Below are 18,878 nucleotides of genomic sequence, written 5' to 3'. Positions count from 1 at the left end.
GCCTTTGATGTGAGCTCTTTCCCCTCGCTGTAACCCTAGAGCAGTAGTTCCAGAATGGGGAGGAAGAGAGAGAGAGAGAGAGAGAGAGAGGGGGGGGGGGGGGGGGGGGAAATACTGTACATTGCGGCAAGCCGAGACGAGCCGATGAGCTACACGACACCCGGCGATCGTGTCGGATGAAGAACAGCTGCAGATCGGTTCATCATAACAATTAGACTGCGGCCGCGTTCCCTGCTGTAAGTCAAGCCCCCCATTAGCAGATGCAAAGGATACACTGTCCTTAACACAACACGTCCATCTCTCAGCCCGCGAAGCAGCTACACCCATGGTATCTGCACAGGCGTCGGCCGCATGGGATACACTGGGAATCTCACACCGTGTGCAACCTCATCTATATTTTGGATGGTGTGGAATTCACAGGGTGGAAGGGGTATGGATTTATTCATTTCATGCTGTTTGGTGGAGTGTGTGTGTGTGTGTGCGTGTGTATATGTGTGTGTGTGGGGGGGGGGGGGGGGGGGGGGGGGCTGTCTGTCGTTGTGTGTGTGCGTGCACGCCTCAGCGTGTGTCTTAGACTGTCAGGCTGCAGATAGCCATTTAAATTTAGCTCACGAAAATGGAAGAGCATGACCAACGTGTTCAAAAAGCGACTCAGACGCTTCTCCTATTCTCCCCTGCAGACCCGGAACACACTCTGCAACAGTCTTCTATTACAGACACCCAGAGGACTGCCAATTAGTATAAAAACTGTCCTTCTGTCCGTCGTAACGGAAAGGGGTTTTAAACCAGACTCTTTGTGTGACCTTGTTGGATTGAGTTCTGCAGCCTAACCTCTCCTAGCTTGCTATGGCTCTGAATTTGCAATGGCTCTTATTATAATCGTTTCTAAATATGCCGCACTACAAGTTGTGTGACTCTGTGTGGCTGATACTTAAGTCACACTGGAGTCGTCTCAGAGACAGACCACCTGCTTGCCTTCTTACGCATGCACACACACACACACACACACGGGCAGACTCACACACACACACACACACACACACAGTACAATCTGCATTCTTACAGAAGAGCAAACACACGCTGGTTTCAGGGTAGTGACGTTGCGCGTATGTACACAATGAAATCCATATGTGACAAGTATACACTCACCCACACAGACACACAGAGACACACACACAAGGGTGCATGCACACACACACAAACAAACACGGAGAACAGCAGATCCATGAGTTACCTCTGGGTTGTGCCACGAGACTGAAGCACACACTCACACACACCCTGACACACACACACAAACACACACTCAGTGCCATGTCACTCCCTTTGCCTCCCAAGTGTCACCCCGGTTGGGCCTGTCTAACAGTCCCATCACTGTTCAGCACCGCACAGCTCCACTCTAATTAGCCAGGCACAACCACACACATGGACACACACACACACACACACATAGACACACACACACTTATCAGACCTGTTTCCACACACACATACAGGCAGGTACACGGAAACACATGCCAACACAAACGCACACTCGCACAGACACATGAACACATAAACACATTCACACACACATGCGCACGCACGGTACCCACATATACACACTTGCATGCACACACACACACACACACACACACACAGACAGACAGACAGACGCCAACACACACAGACACACACACACACACACAGACACACACACACACACACACACACACAGACACACAGACACACACACACACACAGAGGGCCTGCTGGGAGAGGGACGCCGGCAGCAGATGGCGGGCCGTCCCCGGTGAACAGAGTGAGCACCTGTCTGGCCCACGCTGCCCCTCACCTCAGCACTCACCTAGCAGAGGGCCTCAGCACTTACAATAGTGTTTTGAATTCTCACATCCAAAAGGTGAAAATCCTCCATTCAAATATGAGTCTATTTGTAAGAATGTGATTCTATTTGCTAAAATATGATCCTATTTATAACAATATGCTTCTATTTGGAACAATGTGATTATATTTGTAACAATGTGATTCAATTTGTAACAATGTGATTATATTTGTAACAATGTGATCATATTTGTAATAATGTGATTCAAATTGTAACAATGTGATTATATTTGTAACAATGTGATCATATTTGTAACAATGTGATTCAAATTGTAACAATGTGATTATATTTGTAACATTGTGATTATATTTGTAACAATGTGATTATATTGGTAACAATATGATATTTGTAACAATGTGATTCAAATTGTAAGAGTATGATTATATTTGTAACTATCTGATTATATTGGTAACAATATGATACAAATAGGGAGCCAGATTCGCACTTTGTGTGCTTTGGGGCCTGAGCGTTGTTGTGCTGCTGTAATGATGATCATCATTGAAGAAGTGGCGTGAACATTAGCTTGGCAGACATTGTCATAGAAAACGTGTGATGTCTGCAAATATCCCTATGGGTGGTTTCTATCTTTGGCACGGGGTGAAAACGTCGGGGCTCAGGTGCAATAAGCAGTATCACAAACAAGCTCTTGTAATCTGTCTGACTTCATGTACACCAGCTGTACTGGGTATTACCTGCCTTCAATGAGAGCGGAGTGTGTGGGTGTGTGAGCTGTGTGTATGCTTTGCAACCTGACCAACCCTGCAGGTTTAATCTCTCTCTCTTTCTCTTGTGCCGCCTCCAATTCCTTTTGTCATTTTAAAACCTGTATGCACCGATGGTGGTGTAAGTCGCTTCGGATGAGAGCCTCCACCAAATGGCATTGTTATGATTCTTATTATTATATCCTCCCATCATTTTAAGGTTGTGTCTTGATCTCTGCATCTCTCCATCCCGCTGAATATTACTCTTGTTGTCTACCTGTTTCCGTGTGTGTATGTGTCTGTTTCTTTGTCATTGCAGCTGTGTATGTGACTGTGTCTGTTTGTGTGTGCATATGTGTGTGTGTGTGTGTGTGCATGTGTGCGTGTGTGTGTGTGTGCATGTGTGTATGTGTGTGCGTGTGTGTGTGTATATGTGTGTGCGTGTGCGTGTGTGTGTGTGTGCCTGCGTGCGTGTGTGTGCCTGCGTGTGTGTGTGTGTGTCTGTGAGTGTGTCTATGTGTGTGTGTTGTTTCCTAATGACTTTGGGGTTGGTACACCGAGTGCACTCAGACAGGAGGAGACGCCGGGAGTGCTGTCTCATGACTTCATATGCCAACTGACCGTGGGCCACACTGCTGGGTCACCGTTGCCATGGAGACACTGCATCGGCCAATAAAAGAGGAAAAGGTCAAGGGAGTGAGTTCCAAAAGGACCTGACATCCTTCTTTCTTTCCTCAACATCTCAATGAAACTCTCTCACCCCATGTTTGTTTGACTGTCAATCCAACTGTCTGTCCAGCTCTCAGTCCATCCGCCTGTCTGTCTGTCTGTCAATCCAACTTCATGTCCGTCTGTCTCTCTGTCTGTCTTGGTGTCTGTCAGTCTTTCTGTCTATCTCCCTGTCTGTCTGTCTCTCGGACCACCTATCTGTCTGTGTGTCTGTCTATCAATCTGTCTGTCTATCTGTCTGTCTTGCAGTCTCTCTGTCTTTTTCTCTGTCTGCAAGAGTCACAGGAACATGGTAGGAATGTGGATCACTCAGAAGGAACACAAAAACAGCATACACACACAAACACATGCACGCACGCACGTACGCATGCATGCACACAAGCACACACGCACGCACGCACACACACGTACATACTAGTTGACAGTAGGATCCATTTATATAATGAGGTGAATCTGCCTTAAAGGGTCTCTAATAGAAACTGGAGATAGTCTATTTCCCCTAAAACCATAATACTGATTTAAATGTGGTGTGACCCAGTCATTTGCTTTTAGTTTAATTGTCCGAGTGAGTTATTCATCACACTGAATGCACATTTCCTTAATAGCATTTTTGTAGAATCTTTCCCCGAAATTTTGTTATAGGTTATTCAAAACCACTCATAAGGGTATTTCACATATCGAAACCTATCAACTCATGTATATATGATAGCCTAACACAACACAGCTTACAAACATTGTTCGCTACTGTTCAAAACTCTGTGAGCTATGTACGTTTCTTTAGATAAAATACTATACAAATAACAAAGCACTTCAAATAAATACCCAAAAGCTCATTCATAAAAAAAAGATGCAAGCTTACAAAACGACAAACCCCAACAACATCCTTATTCAACAGCAACACACCCGTGTAGACAGCGCACACAAACAACAATTAGCACGGAGCTGCCCGCCAGTCCTCTGCATTGTGTTCTCGCGTGTGGTCCCTGGTGACGCCGGCCTAGCTGAAACAGCGCAGGGCGCAGTCTGACACTTATACTGCCCACTCATAAAGTCTTCCTTCATAACAGGCTCTCCCTTTCAAAACAAACCCTCTCCTTTTGGCCATCCCTCAATGGGCTACAAACGCTGCCTTGAGCAATATTATGAATGGAAGAGATCTCTCTTCCACGTGAAATTAGCGCTCTCACAGGCTCGGGGCGGACCCATGACGTTTCCTGAATGAAGGGATGATTTGTGAATTCAACTGCAAAGTTTTGTCAATCTACCGATGTCCTCTCTGGGTATTATACGTCTATCTGTAGATAATATCTATACATAGATTTAATGCCGCAGACACATAGAGTGCATCGCCACGTGCTCCACTGCAAGGTTTTCAACAGCACAAGCGCTAAAGGATCTGACCTACATGTTTTTTATAGTAAAGAACGAGCCGTCTCGCCCAGAGAAGAGGGTGACCCCTTTACAGAGAGGGTGACCCCTTTACAGGGACCCCGCGCTCCTTCCTTCCCGTTCTCAGTTCCTCTCCGCCGGGGACCCCATAAATCCTATCGCTTCTAAAGGGAAGTGTTAACTCCGCTGACAAGCTGTGCTGCACGCAAACGCAAAAGAGGACACACAAACCAACACAGACACACATTCTCTTTCTCACACACACACACACACACTAACACACACGCACAAACACACACACGTGCACACACATGCACACACACACACTCACACGCGCACGCACACACACACACACACGGACACACACGCTGAACCCCGTCATCTTAAAGCAGGGCAGACCTGATATGCGGCGGCGGCCCCCCAGAGATCAGCGGACCCGCGCGGCCCGGGTTCTATTTCTGTTGGGTGGAACTAGGCTGAGAGGAGAGGAGTGGGCTCATTTAGCTCAGAGCCGCCGCGACGCCGCCGAGCACAAGAGGAACAGAGACACAGGAGAGGCCGACAGATGCAGGCAGCGAGGAGGACGGAACACAGGTTTACAGACAAACAAACAGGCAGGTAGGTGGACAGACAGGCAGAGGGGTAGACAGACAGACAGGCAGACAACCTGAGAGACAGACTGAGGGAGAGGCAGATAGAGAGACAGAGCGGCAAAAAGACAGACATACAGGCAGACAGTCAGGCAGGCAGGCAGGCCGGCTGGCTGGCAGGCGGTCAGAGAGACATATACACAGAGAGGGGTGGTGAGTAAGGGAATGGGTCCACCTCAGGTCAGTCAGGGGTGAGTTCCTTCAGTAAAACACAAGTTTCCATGTGTGTCTGTGTTCCGCTTTACTCAGGTTCCACCTCTGTGCACACGCATACACACACGTGGACGTTGGGGGTGTGCGTGTGTGTGTGGGTGTGTATTGCGCGTGCCATGTGACATGGATGGAAGCCATTCATTCTGGTTGGAGTAAAACTGACAGGGGGGTAGTTGGGGGTACCACTATGCTGATGTGGCGGGATTCTTCCACACCATCCTTTAACAAGTGGTCAGGATCAATAGGCAGGGAACTCTGGGAAACAGCAGCACGGTAGAGAGAGAGGGAGAGAGAGAGAGAGAGAGAGAGAGAGAGAGAGAGAGAGAGAGAGAGAGAGAGGGAGAGAGGAGTGGCAGGCTGATGTCTCCGGGGCTTGGTTGAGATTTAAGAGTGTGAGACAAAACAATGGAGAGAGAAAGAATTGGAGAGCGAGGGGAGGGAGCTGACACAGGAGAAACACATAGCAAGAGGAGATTTATACGAGTGAGGGAGAGAAATAGAACCAAGGAGCGTGAGACAGAGATATAGAGAGGGACAGGGAGAGAGAGAGAGAGAGAGAGAGAGAGAGAGAGAGAGAGAGAGAGAGAGAGAGAGAGAGAGAGAGAGCACAGGGGCAGCCTGGGCGGGACGATGGCGGTCGAGACTGAAGCGAGGAGAAGGCTGACCACAAATATGCCCGACTGTGGCTGACGGCCTCCTGACCGACTGTTCTCCTCCCTCACCACCACCACCACCACCACCTCTCCACCCCCGCATCCCTCCCTCTCTACCACCACCACCTCTCCACCCCCGCCCCCCCTCTCTTCCACCACCACCACCACCGCCGCTGCTCCAGCGACCCGGAGACACTCTTTCCATTTCACTTCCTCTCCCGTTGCCTCACTGAGAGGGAACATGCTGCAGATGTGTGTGCGTGCGTGTGTGTTTGTGTGTATGCGTGGTTGTGTGTCTGTGCGTGCGACTCGAGGGGGCTTGGCAGAACACGATTTGCGCAATCAGCGTACTGCCATAGTAAAACAGTGGGGGATCGTGTGTGTGTGTGTGTGTGTGTGTGTGTAGGTGTGTGTGTGTGTGTGTGTGTGTGTGTGTGTGTGTGCGTGTGTGTGTGTGTGCATGTGTGTGTGTGTGGGGGCATGTGTGTAATGCAGTTGGAGAGGTGTGAGTGCTGGCTAATTTCCTAACCCCCCACCCACACAAACACACATACACACACCAGCTGAGATCCTTCCATGGAAGATCCTCCTATAGGCACTCACCTCTAGCTCAGCATCCTGGCTACAGCCTGGAGCCAGAGGCTGTGAACCGCTAGATAGACCTTTAGAGGAGCAGCCTGCAGCTATAGCCATATATAATCATGAAACATTCAGCCGACACAAACAAGACTCATAACTCAGGTGGTTGTGTCTTTCACGATGATGCCTGTGTGCAATCACCTGCTTCTGTGTGTGTGTGTGTGTGGGGGTGTGTGTGTGTGTGTGTGTGTGTGTGTGTGTGTGTGTGTGTGTGTGTGTGTGTGTGTGTGTGTGTGTGTGTGTGTGTGTGTGTGTTTGTGTGTGTGGGGGGTTTTGTGTTTCCTTGTCTGCATACGCCTGTGCATGGGGGAGAATGTGTGTGTGTGTGTGTGTGTGTGTGTGTGTGTGTGTGTGTGTGGTTTGTTGTTTCCCTGTCTGCACACGTCTGTGCATGGGGGAGGATGTGTCTGCTGTGTGTGTGTGCTGTGTGTGTGTGTGTGTGTGTGTGTGTGTGTGTGTGTGTGTGGTTTGTTGTTTCCCTGTCTGCACACGTCTGTGCATGTGTCTGCTGTGTGTGTGTGTGTGTGTGTGTGTGTGTGTGGGTTGCTGAGCATGTGTGCTGTGTTTTTTGCTGTGCATGTGTGTTGTGTTGTGTGTGTGTGTTTGTGTGGGTCTGGATGTGTGTGTGTGTTGTTGTTCATTGCATTGTGATAGATGAACGAGAGTCCCTTTAACATTGGTCAGAGGGAGCGTTTTTGGGAACCAATCCCTCGCCTCTCCGCAGACCTCCTGAAGCTCGGACCGGTCTGCCGAGTTAAAGTCCCCTCCTTAGTCCCCTCCTTAGTCCCCTCCTTAGTCCCCTCCTTAGTCCCCTCCTTAGTCCCCTCCTTAGTCTCCTCCTGACAGTATAATTGTTTACCTACAACTTTTTTCATGAGAAAGTTTGTTTTCAAATTTTCATCATTCTTTTTGGTTAATGGGGTGTTATTTCTCCAAAGCTGGCGTTTAGCCCCCAGTGAATCCCATATATCAGCAGAAAAGCTGTTTATTACGGTAGTTAATGGTAGTGAGGAGAGCCCCCTGAACAGTAGAGCCGGATAAACCTATAAGTCATGAAAGAAACACCAAGCAGCGCCAAGCCTGTGTGTGAGATGACAGCACGAGAGAGAGAGAGAGAGAGAGAGAGAGAGAGAGAGAGAGAGAGAGAGAGAGAGAGAAAGAAAGAGAGAGAGAGAGAGAGAGAGAGAGACAGAGACAGAGAGAGAGAGAGAGAGAGAGAAAGAGAGACAGAGAGAGAGAGAGAGAGACAGAGAGAGAGAGAGAGACAAAGAGAGACAGAGAGTGAGAGAGAGACAGAGAGAGAGAGACCAAGAGAGAGAGAGAGAGAGAGACGGAGACAGAGACAGAGACAGAGAGAGAGAGAGAGAGAGAGAGAGAGAGAGAGAGAGAGAGAGAGAGCTATAGGGAAGAGGAGCAGCAGAGCACAGCCGAGTTATTCCTGATGAAATGGAATGGGATGAGCTGGGGGTTGGGGGGAGCGATCAAAACCAGAGTCTTTGGGGAACACTGAATAGCAATCGGAGGAGGAGTGTGGCTGGAGGTCTGAGTGCTACTGGGATGGTTAATGGGAGGATATTTCTTTAGGGTGAACTGTTTGAGAGCGGCCGACATAATATCTTGCGCTAGTTAGCGCTACCGGGAAATGCTGCTAACATTTTCCGCGGTTCGCTGACCTTCCAGAAAACATGTGGTTTAGTATTTTGCCTTTAAGGCAGACATAAAGGCCTTATAGTGTAATGTTTTTTCAGCGATACAAATAGTAATATTGAAACCCGAACCCTGTGGAAAAACACGGTTACAGACTGGATCTCTGGTTCGCAATAATATCTGGAATGGGACAACCCTGTACGTGTCTTCGCACATGTGTGTGCATTTGTTTGTGTGTGTGTGTGTGTGTGTGTGTGTGTGCACGTGCAATTGTGTTCGTGCGTGCGTGAGTGCCAACACGGGCCAGTCATAGCACACGTGAAATCCAATCAAATCCCATGGGTAATCCCATGGCTCTTTACATAACAGCATGAAGGATTAATGTCATTATACACTGCATCTGAATGAGGGGCCATTGCTCTTCCTCCCTCTCTGTGTCCTCTTCCTTCCTTTCAAAATGATTATATGTAGTGGAGAACACCCAGGAATCCCCTTAAGGGACCACTGAACATATCCTAACCACATAATTAACACACAGTCGAGGCATGCTTCACGAGATTATCTTTTGCTAAATGACTCTTATTTACATACGCACCCTGGGGCTCCGTGGGGGAACAAAGACGGTTGAGCTCAACTATGTGCTTCTCAAAAGAGCCGTCCCGCCAATTCTCTGTGTCATGTCCCCGCTCCTTTTTGTTCATTTTTATATGTCTTCTTTTTTTTTGTTGTATAAGCTTGTTTGTCTGAGCTTTCCTAAAGGAGCTTTATTGTGCCATTGTGAGCAGGGCAGAGAAGGCAGGCAGTCACAGGACCGTGACTTAAAAGACAGAGCTAACCAGACGTAAGACAGAAGCAGGCAATTTTATGCTGCTGGTTCCAATGGCGAGAAGACACTGCTCATATCGTGCCGCGTCTGTTACCCAGCAGTGTAAAAACGACGACAGAGGAAGACACAGAAGCCATTTGGCCTGGTCTACTTCGCCTTCTGACAGCATATTCATATTATACAGATTTATAGTCAACTTTGCAGGATCGATCAGAATTTCCCTCAGTCACAAACGCTGCGGTTTTTTCCCAAACGCTCCGACTGAGTGAGTCTGTCAGCCCATTCTAGAAGGACTGGCTACCATGTATGGTGCTCCAGGAGAGTTAGAAAGCTAATGGAGATTGACGTTTAAGGAGTAGTTATGATGATTGAACCTCATCCAGCCTGCTTCCGTCTTCATGGCCTTGAAGAAACCCTTTTAACTTTTTAATTTTTTAAGCAAGTATTGCATTTGTTATGCTTTATGATAGAGTGAGATAGACAGGAAGTTATGGGAGAGAGAGGGGAGAACGTGCAGTAAACGGGCAGGATTCGAACCCGGGTCACTGCGGACTGAGCCTCAATAGTGCAGGCTCTTCCCGCTGAGCCAGCTGGGCGCCCCATGAAGAAGCTCTTTAACCAGAGGCCGGTCGTACGGCGAGGACGTGGAGTCTCTCGCTAAATGGTTAAATGGCTAACCTCGGGCAGACAGGGTCACGGCTCTACCGGTTAGCTGCGTACAATAACGACGAGAACCGACAGTCACGCTCACGACACGCAGCTTCTACTGTCTGCCTGCCTCTGAGAGACTGCTGCTGAGAGACTGCTTTTGGGTGCGTGGGTGTGTGCGTGTGAACGTGCTCGCGTGTATGTCCCTACCATGCGCAGTGTGTCACGGTGTCATCAGATGCTCCGGGGCTGATTCTCCCGTTTCTCATGAATACCATATACATCTCATTACTCTCGCCGGGGTTTCACCCATCCGACATCTCGGTAGGGACGACCCAGATGTATTTTTATTTTTCTGCAATGAATTGAACTCAACGTGAACTCATCAAAACGCCGTTCCCTGATCTATACTCTGGGATTTGAAGACGGAAATTAATATGGTGGGCGTGCAAGGGGGCTGCGAGGAAAGACAGCTCCCTAACTCATGTTTTACAGGAAACTGCCCCGCCGACTTCCAACTGCCCAGCTGCGCCGCACCTGTTCAGGTGTGTGCGTGCGTGTCCGCTCCTGCACCAGGAAGTGACAAGCGGTGCAGCGGCAGTCATACCAGATGGTATAGATGCGTCGTTCAGAGCGTGGGAAAGCACAACCAGAACTGCATCTTCCTCATTCCTGCCCTCTCTGCATCCTCTGCATTCCTGGCCGGTGTCATGAAGGACGGGCCCCGCATACCTGCGGCATGTGGCACAGGGCCCTGGGGGCCTGCGATCACGTGTGAGCTAAACAAAGTGCTGCGTACACCGGAGCTGGTGCCCTATTCTGCTCTGCTGGGCTGTCAGGCTGCGGCGTTTAAAGAAAGCAATAACGAACGTCAACACAAACTACCTCACACGACGAGGGCCCCAATTCAGACTGCGGGAGACAAGACAGATGAGGGAGAGCGAGCTCGGCTCGTAAACAATGAGAGATTTTCTCCGTGAAATGAGACGGTTATTGGGTTACGTGCGGAAAAAAACGGCGTCTTCGCGAGTTCCACCCTACTGGTGGAGTATCGATATTGAGGAAGAATACATCAACAGAAACTATGATTTATTGAGATAAATTGTAGGGAGTCGTGCTGCGTGTTGGTGTGTTTACAGGCAACACAGTTTTATGTGCATGTGGTCCCTATTTAGCGCTGTAAACATGCATGTGTGTATGTGTGTGTGTGTGTGTGCATACTTGTTTGTGTGTGGGTGTATATGTGTGTGTGTGTGTGTGTTTGTGTTTGTGTGTGTGTGTGTGTGTGTGTGTGTGTGTGTGTGTGTGTGTGTGTGTGTGTGGGGGGGTGTGTGTGCACATATGCCTGTGTAAGTGTGTAGTGTGTGTGTGGGGGACGGGGGGTGCCTGGGGGTATATGTGTGTTTAACCCGTTTGCATGCATTATCTGTTTGATGTGGAGCGCCGATAGGTGGCCTGTGGGGTAGAGATTTAACCCTGGATCAGTAAACATTGACGGGGCTGAGGAATCAAAGGAATGCTGTAATATTCAACCCTGGGAGGGAGGAGAGGGGTAGGTATCCGTGCCGGAGTAGAAACCCACCACACCTCCACCCTCGATACTAGCCAGGCATCGCACGCACAAAAGCCCTCAACGACATCCAGGGTTGATATTTATCAGGCGGTGATTTAAAAGTTAGCAGCTGCGACGCGAGACGCTCCCCAGCCCATTGGGAAAGCGTGAGTCCGGGCCTTCCTCAGGCCGCAGACAGGCCGGGGACATTCTGAGGTGGCACACGGTCACTGGCCAGCTAGGAACACACATACGGTGACACCAGCTCAGAGGAATTTCAATTCTAGGCGTCAGTTTGTTTTTACAGCAGCAACACACACACACACACACACACACGCACACATATACACTTACAAACAAGAAGTGGTGGAAACAGAAAACATTTTGGGTTTGTGTACGGAAGGCGTGTGTACGACTGGTTTGCTTGGGTACTGTGTGTTTATGGTGTGTGTGTGTGTGTGTGTGTGTGTGTGTGTGTGTGTGTGTGTGTGTGTGTGTGTGTGTGTGTGTTGGTTTGTGCACCGGTCGTCAGGTTGTATCTTTGTATTTATGTCGGTCAACCTTCGACCCCTGCCATTAACAGGACTATCGGAGCGTTTGACAGGGGTCAGCGCCCCCATTCACCCCCCCCATCTGCTGCTAGTGCAACACAGTAATGAATATCAGATATTACTATCAGCGAGGAGACCGCATCACCAGCGCATTTAGCGCCGCTGTCCTCTAATGAAATCATATATTGATGAAAAAATATGTGGGTATCCATGCATGGACATGAACACACACACACACACACACACACACACACACACAAACAGATTCATCCATACACATTCAAACATAGAGACCCAACCACAGAAACACACACAGACACACACACACCCACGCACACAAACACACACACACAACACAACCACTAACACACATACAGTACACAAACAGATTCATCCATAAACATTCACACACATAGTAGACCAGACCAACAGACACACACACACACACAGGCACACACGCAGACACACACACACACACACCCAAGACCTCATCCAGGCCTGGTGAATAAACAGATCACAGAACCCCCACGCCAGTGGCTATTAACTCCCGCACATTTAAAAGTGGAAAAACCAAAAGGAAATTTCCTGTAAAAGGAAGAAGCGGCTGCTGTGGATAAACACAGCGGGCGGTGCGTCAGAGGTTGGGGGGACCTTTCAGGGCCACTCCGTTAAACCTGACCGTTGGGCGGCAGGTCACCGGATCCTGCTCTGGCTTGCTATCCTCTGGGGGTGTGAGTGCTGGACAGGCACAGCGGCCCCACAGAGCGGCCCCCACTGCCCCGTGCTCATCAGCACAATGGCGGCCCTCACCAGGACAATGTCCTCGTCTGTCGGGAGAAAATCCAATCTGACTTCCGCTTCCTGACGAGATTGTAGCCGCGTCAATTGTGCCACACATTGACCTCGTTCCCCGCCGATCAATATGCAGCGTTTAGCGCGCACGCGTCTGTCGATGGCTGTGTGCACGGGACAATGTGTGTGTGCGTGTGTGTGTGTGTGTGCGTGTGCGTGTGTGGCCTGTGTGTGCAGCATGGATATAAAACTCATTTTATTGCCTCTTACTGAGTGTGTCCCCAATGTTGGTGGCAGTCGTCTCCGGTCCAAGAACAGCAGAGGGCTCAGGGGATTATTTTAATATAACCTTCAGACAGAAGAGATCCTCCCCTCACACACACACACACACACAAACACACACACACCAACGCTAGCGTTGGTGCCAGGGAAATGGCTATAGGAGCTGGGTAGCAGCAGTCTCCCGTTGGCACAAAGCCTACCATATAGATCTATACTAGAAGAGCTTGTGTGTGTTGAATAGTGCACGTGTGCGCGCATGTGGGGTAGTTAACCGATAATGCGGTTAGGGAATGCTAATTCTTTCATTAAATGCCCCGTCGTCTGGCAGCCACACGCCCTCAGCGTCTGCGGCCTATGAGAGACATCCTGCTACCGCGGGTCTTTTTACGGTCAGGGACAGAACGCAGCGGAGGTCCCGTTCCCCGTCTCAGAGTTCAGACCTGAACTGTTATTTGACCGCTCTGTCTGTTATCACGCACCAGGAAGGGGTGTTCTTCCTCCCCAGTAACACTGTGAAGTTTGCCAAACGATAAGGTCCCGGGCTATCAAGGGCAGGTAAACACACTAATCTACAGCGGGATAATGAGCCGCAGGCCAGCAACCCCACAGGGGTGGGGAGGGGTCTGTGTGTGACCGAGCCGGGCCGTCCGCGGGTTAGGCTAGGTGACTCCCTGTGTCAACAAGTAGCTCCTTTGGTCTGCGCTGTTTGAACGGGCCGTGTAATGACAAAGCGGTGGACTGTGATTAGCAGGGGTCAGGGGTCAACAGGAGTGCTCTGTGGTCGGTGCGGCCGCGATGTAACGCAAAGTGCGGGTCGGGCGACAGAACAGCCACTGTGTGTGCTGCTGAACGGCCCACTCTAGTGTAAACACACGGCTGTGTGTTCAGGAGAAGGGGTCTCGCCGAGGGCTGTTTTTAAACTCCACCGCCTGGCAGCGAAGAAGGAGTTGGTGTAGTATAAAAATATCCCCCCCCCCCCCCCCCCCCCAAACCACCAGCTTGGCTGGGTTTTACAGTGTGTTGGTGTGTGTGTTTGTGTGTGCGTGGGCGTGTGCGTGTGAGTGTGTGTGTGCGTGTGTGTGTGCGTGTGTGTGTGCGTGTGAGTGTGCCTGCGTGTGTGTGTGGTGTTGCTGAGTGATGAGGACGTACAAGGTTGGGACACATCAAAAAAGAATCAACAAACAAACAAACAGCCAAATGAATCCAGTCACGCCTCCCACTCACCCTTACACCCCCCCGACCCTGCCAAACACACACTTCCCCCACACACACTCTCTCTATCTCCTTGCATTGACCGCTACTAAAGCCATCGCGGTGCGCTTTCGCAACAGGAGGTCACAGGGTCAAACCAGTGGTTAGAGAAGTGTGTGTGCAAGTGTGTGTGGGTGTGCGTGTGCGTCTGTGGTTTGTGTGTGTGTGTGTGTGTGTGTGTGTGTGTGTGTGTGTGTGTGTGTGTGTGTGTGTGTGTGTGTGTGTGTGTGTGTGTGTGTGTGTGTGTGTTTGTGTGCACCCACATGAAAGGGCCCACGCTGGTGTAGGATGAGGCCGGAGGTCTAATTCTACGTTTGTTGCTATTCCAGACGCTAGCTAAATCAGAAGCTAAAGACCAACACAGAGCCCTTTTCCCACAGCCATAGGAATAGCATAAGGAGGAAAACAGGGTCTTAGCTAAGAGGAAATATTTGGTGAAAACCCATCCGGAAAGGACTCAGACACATCCAAATTTGATCCTATATATCAAAGGAGGTGTTTGACTCCCAGTCGAAAGATACTGGGCTTGATCCCCAACGTCTGCAGCCTACTAAAGACATCCTTGAGTTTGACACCCTCAACTCTTCCTGCTCCTAAAATAACATGCCTCTGAACAGTAAGTAGACAACAGTGAAAGTGGCCCCATTCTTCATACTGAACCGCCATTCAATTGAACTAAAACAGGGGACAACATATGGACATAGTGTAAAGGTAAGTGTGTATGTTACGGCCAGGGAGTAACTTTCACAAGGTGTGTTACATTTAGAGCGGTGTGCTTTCATTGGTCGCAGGTTCACGTCAGACGGAAACCGCCAGGCAACAGCGCCAGAGCGAAGGACTTTTTAAATCATGGCCGCCGTTAAACGAGTGGGTGTTGAGGCAGACGGGAGACAAATCGGAGACGATGGCGGGCAGGCGATAGGGGCGGAGACCCCGAAGCGTTCGACGGAGAGCACTTAAGTGAGGAAAAGAACGAGCTCTGTTTGGTTCTCTTGACATATTCAGCACCTAATTAAAGAAATATGTCGCGCGAGATGTCTTCTCTTTCATCTGCTACAGCTGGAGAATGTCAACCCTTTTAAGAAAGCATTAGCGATGGAGGCCAGCATCGCTCTGACATTATCCACTGTATTTATTAATATTATATATGATCTTCATTAATAGTATATGTTATCTGTGTTGGCATCAGTTTGTGACAAGTGAAGACTTACTTCATAGCGACCCCAAACACCCTCCTTAATCTAGGACCTCTGCTTCTACCCATTGTGCCAATCCATTACCAGGGCCTTTTATATAGAATTAAGGGGGGGGGGGGTTTAGAAACGATCAAACAATGACCCATGAAAGCACCATTAATTCCTTTATGAGGTCAACGCTGATTACGGGGTATCTAATTAGAATGTAGTGCTGTAAAACAATCCAGGCTAAATGTAAAGAGACAATGATGAAGCAGCAAGCAGGCAGAACGAAATCAGGAATCTGCAGTCTATCAGACTGGTTAGATCAGCTCAGCACATGACATACTTATCTGACTAACACGCTGACAAAAGTGTGTGTTTGTGTGCGTGTGCGTGTGTGTGTGTGTGTATGTGAGTGTGTGTGTGTGTGTGTGTGTGTGTGTGTGTGTGTGTGTGTGTCTGTGTGTGTGTGTGTGTGTGTGTGTGTGTGTGTGTGTTTGTGTGTGTTTGTGTCTGTGATTATTCATGAACCTGATTAGCACACGTGCCCATAGGCTGTTCCATGCAAACACACTGGGCAGGTCTCTACTAATGAGCCTCTTGACTGAGGAGGCTAGGAGGCTGTGAGGCTAGGAGGCTAGGAGGCTCTGAGGCTAGGAGGCTAGGAGGCTGTGAGGCTAGGAGGCTAGGAGGAGGGGGGGGGGCTTTGAAGATATAAGATGGGAGGGGTGGGAGGCTAAAAGTATAGGAGAATTGGAGGCTAAGAGATTGGGAGGCTCTTTGGAGGCTGGGAGATTGAGAGGCTGGGAGGCTAGAGACTAGGGGGGTGGAAGGCTAGGAGGCTGGGAGGATGGGTGGCATGGTCCTGCAATAATCTGGGACACCCTGATATTAAGGTTTAGAGTAGATTAAGCCAGAAGACGCCTATACCCCACTTCTCTCATGGCGGGTGGGATATTGGGGGTTGCAGGGATGCACAGTGATCACAGGCTGGGGCGCTGGTCCATGGGGACCCTACCAACATGGACGGGGCTGTTGGGGGTTGTCACAGATCAGGGTTGACTCCACCAGGCAAATAAGTGCCGCTGCCTGTCTGAACCCTTGAATCCCCCTGAAGACACCCTAATCCAGTCTAAGCCGTGGCGTGGGGGGCTCGGACTGTCTGCGGTGGAGATCAGGGTGGAGACCACCAGTCACTGGGATTTCAGCCACCAAATAAAATTATTTTAGCGTCTCTCTCTTTGTTAAAAGGCAGAAAGTAAGTGATTGTTTTTTAAATGGCGGCGCTGTCTGTGTGTGATTCTGTGTGTGCGTGTGTATTTGTGTGTGAGTGTGTGCATGTGTGTGTGTGTGTGTGTGTGTGTGTGTGAGTGTGTCATCCTCTCTCTCTCTCAGCTCTTCCCTCCGCCTGTCAGATGCAGCCCAGACTTCAGTGTGAACCACTTCATTAGCGCTCTTAGACAGTACGTACTACGCCTTGAAACACAAGCCACCAAAAAGCCACACACACACACACACGCACACTCTCCCACCCAGACACTCTCATTGACATGTCGTAAAACGAAAGCAAGAAGTCCGCTAAAACCAAAAAGCTCAAATGTCTACGTCAGGGCTCGGAGGCAGCTCTCTGCTGGGTGATGTTTTGGGTCAGAGGGGTGAAGACCAGCTGGGCGTGAACTTTGTTTACCTTCCTGGAGGTTTGGAGACGGCTGATGCCACTTGGCAGCACACCGTCTCCTCAAAAAGCTCCCCTCAAAACACACACCTCTAGCCTGCCTTCGAGGACTCGCAGCTGGGGCAGGGCCAGCAACAAGGTAGGGCACTCACAAGACGAGACCTCTGGGCGGAAGATGAGACTGGAGTACTGGATGTATGAATAACTTATCTATAGACAAGCTTCACTGTCAGTCTTGCTTATGGCAAAGTATGTCTGCGTCTGTTGTTAAGAGCACATTAAGACTATAAAGCCTTAACCGAGCACCAAACGTACAACTGCAGACTTTGGGGTGGATTGCAGAGTAACGATGCATTCGTGCAATTATCCAGAACCGATTTCAAAGGACTTTTTATGCGTTTATAAATAATATTTTCCTTTATTGCCCTAAACTCAGTGACAGTTCTTGAAGTGTATTTCTACTGTCGACATCTGAAGTATAACAAGTTTTCTTTTTATAGTAGTTTTTACAACGCACAAGCATTGGGTATTTCATTGGAGAATATTGGCTTTAAATCTATCAATCCACAACAAAACCCTCCAATATAACTGTTTCCCTCTCTTGTGGTTCGATACACCATCTCGGAAAACGCCAGCCGTCTGCTTTGAATTGTAGTTGATATGCACGTTGTCATTGTTTGTGTATGTGTGTGTGTGTGTGTGTGTGTGTGTGTGTGTGTGTGTGTGTGTGTGTGTGTGTGTGTGTGTGTGTGTGCGTGTGTGCGTGTGTGCATGTTCGTAAGACCTTCCATGCCTGTTGTTCTATTGGTGTCCCCCCCAGATGTTTGTTTGTGCGCTTGTCTGTGTCTGTGTGTGCGTGTGTGTGTGTGTGTTATTTTCCCGTCATTGTTGCGACTGCTGTAGTGGTGCTGGTTGGGGTCACAAAGTGATGCTAGTGAGCAGAGCACAAGGATCTTTTCATACGCCACCACCACCACCACCACCACCACCAGACCCAGCACCACCACCACCACCACCACCACCACCACCAGACCCAGCACCACCACCACCACCAGACCCAGCACCACCACCACCACCACCACCACCAGACCCACCACCACCACCACCACCACCACCACCACCACCACCAGACCCACCACCACCACCACCACCACCACCACCACCAGACCCAGCACCACCACCACCACCACCACCAGACCCAGCACCACCACCACCACCACCACCACCACCACCACCACCACCAGACCCAGCACCACCACCACCACCACCACCACCACCACCACCAGACCCAGCACCACCACCACCACCACCACCACCACCACCACCACCACCACCACCACCACCAGACCCAGCACCACCACCACCACCACCACCACCAGACCCAGCACCACCACCACCACCACCACCAGACCCAGCACCACCACCACCACCACCAGCACCAGACCCAGCAGCAGCAGCAGCAGCAGCAGCACCATCAGGCTGCTGCAGTCCGTAGCGTGTCCACTCTCCCTGCGACGACACGCCACTGCAGTACCCGGCCTGCCCCTCCTTCCCCCCCTCTCTCGCTCCCTCCCCCCGTCTCTCTCTTATTCATTCTCTTAGTCACTCTCTCTCTCTCTCTCT

General features: G+C 49.9%; 1 protein-coding gene across 3 annotated transcripts in view; it reads right to left on the bottom strand.

The window, feature by feature from the left end:
- Positions 1-18,878, bottom strand: part of spns2 (SPNS lysolipid transporter 2, sphingosine-1-phosphate) — a 69,837-nt gene that overhangs the window by 47,433 nt on the left and 3,526 nt on the right. The gene's annotated exons all lie outside the window — the stretch shown is intronic.

The sequence above is a fragment of the Pollachius pollachius genome, assembly GCF_949987615.1.
Source record: "Pollachius pollachius genome assembly, chromosome: 6".
In the NCBI taxonomy this organism is placed as follows: domain Eukaryota; kingdom Metazoa; phylum Chordata; class Actinopteri; order Gadiformes; family Gadidae; genus Pollachius; species Pollachius pollachius.
Note: the sequence above shows the minus strand (reverse complement) of the source record. Positions and strands in the feature narration are given on the sequence as shown.